The sequence below is a fragment of the Polistes canadensis genome, unplaced genomic scaffold, assembly GCF_001313835.1.
Source record: "Polistes canadensis isolate GaletaPanama2010 unplaced genomic scaffold, ASM131383v1 scaffold_382, whole genome shotgun sequence".
In the NCBI taxonomy this organism is placed as follows: Eukaryota; Metazoa; Arthropoda; class Insecta; order Hymenoptera; family Vespidae; genus Polistes; species Polistes canadensis.
Genome location: NW_014569929.1, coordinates 70,741 through 72,765, shown reverse-complemented (window position 1 = coordinate 72,765; position 2,025 = coordinate 70,741). Strand labels below are relative to the sequence as shown.

General features: G+C 27.0%; 1 protein-coding gene across 1 annotated transcript in view; it reads right to left on the bottom strand.

Annotated features, from left to right (window-relative positions):
• LOC106792132 (prolactin-releasing peptide receptor-like) overlaps positions 1–464 on the bottom strand; it is a 7,603-nt gene extending 7,139 nt beyond the window's left edge. Inside the window, exon 1 of the mRNA XM_014758298.1 lies at positions 395–464. The gene's annotated coding sequence lies outside the window, so the exon portion shown is untranslated. The remainder of the gene's footprint in view (positions 1–394) is intronic.
• Positions 465–2,025: the final 1,561 nt, after the last annotated feature.

The window sequence follows — 2,025 nt, the reverse complement described above, 5'->3', positions numbered from 1 at the left end:
AATGAAATAATGTTAAAACAAGATGATATTAATACCACTAACGATGTATCGAATGCGAATCGAAATTTATAACTCAATTGAACAGTTATTTAAATTGAAAATACATTATCATTCTAAACGCATAATAAATAATGAAATTATTTAATATATACAATACACTCTCTGTGTGTGTGTGTGTGTGTGTATGTTTTAACTATTATTATATTACTTTACAGTGCACATTAATTTCTATTTATCATTTGCAAATTTAATTTTAGAAATAAATCATTTTAATTTGGTTATAAAAAAAAATAATAATAATAATAAATATATAAAAATTTCGTCGATAATATATGTGTCCTACGAGATAAGAATACATACATACATACATACACGCACGCACACGCACACACACACGTTATTGCCACCCACGACGTTTATTTCGGCCACCTGTTGAAGGATTCGCATCAAACAGCAACGTAATTTTTTTTCCCTTTCACCCCGATAACCCCCTCTTCCTTTAAAAAAATCCCACCCACCCCCCCCATAAGTAAGAACGAAATATTTTTTTGTATTCTTACAGAAAATTCTATGTACTCATTATTTCTTTCAAACTACACCTAACTAAATATAATCGAATTTTCTTTTTTTTTTTTTTTAATATGATAAATTTTGTCCCTATCGTATATTAAATTCAATATGATATGATAAAAATGTTTTTTAGTTATCGTAAAAAATTAATTTTTTTTTAAAGATCCAACATACATATTTATGCACTGTCGATTCTTTTGTAATTCTTTTTTCATTTTTTCTTTTTTTTTGAATCTTTTAATAAGGAAAATGTTTGATTTTGTACCCCGTGCATTTTTTTAAACAATATTTTCTGTTATTTATGTTATTATTATTATTATTATTATTGTCTTGTCGTTTTGAACAATCTAAATATGATCGAAGGATAATATATTTTTTGTAATAATTTAAACACACTGCCACACAGAAAAACAGGAGGAGAATATTTTGTTTTATTTCTTTCTTTTTAATTCTAATTTATTTTTCAATAAAATTTATTTCGCGTCCTCGTGCGTTTGAGATTTTTTTTAAAGATTTTTATATGTGTGTGTATGTGTATGTGTATGAGTTAAATGTTGTACTTTAAACGCGATCGAAAGTTTTATTTTTAATATTTATTTATTTGATCGATCGATCAACACCACACCATAGATCATCGATCGTTAGATCATGTTCGTACTTTGAAAAAGAACAGATCGAAATTTGAAATCAAAAGAATATAATGAACGAACAATTTAAAAAAATCTACTCCTATCGATTGTTCGATAATTTGTTTTTTTTTTTTTTACGCTACAAATAAATAAACAGATATTTTTTTAACGTCATACTGATGATAAAAAAAAAAAACAAAGATTTACTCTCGCGTTTCTATATAACAAATTCTTAATGATAGAAAAATTTCGATCGTACTTTTGAAAATGAAACGTTTTATTTGTTTTTCTTTTTAAATTTCCCCTTTCCCTTATTTGATTTCTACGTTTTATTTAAAACGTATAATCTCCAATATACAAAATGTATAAAATCCAATAGAAATTTTCTCGTAATTATTCACAAACACACAAAATCATCACAGATACCAGATCGAAACTTATTTTACCACCTGCACGGCGCCGTTTTCCATGAGCAACTGAAACAAGAAAATTCGCATCAATCCAAGCGCGGAGCTTTTGATCGCGCCGTTTTTCTGTGCATGCGCACTAAATACTATTCTCTCTCCCTCCTTACCACCCACCCACCCTCTATCATTCTATCTCTCTCTCTCTGTCTTTCTTTCTTCCTCCTTGTCTTGCCAATACGCTTAATTTTCTCTTCTACTACTTCTTTTTAATTAACCAATCACAATTTCTTTTCGTACGTGAAAAATTTCGTACAAACATAATTCTCTTTTGCATATATTTATTTATTATATATATTTTATTTATATATAAATAAATGATATATTTAGAATAATGTAGAGAAAGGAATTTAAAAAGAAAA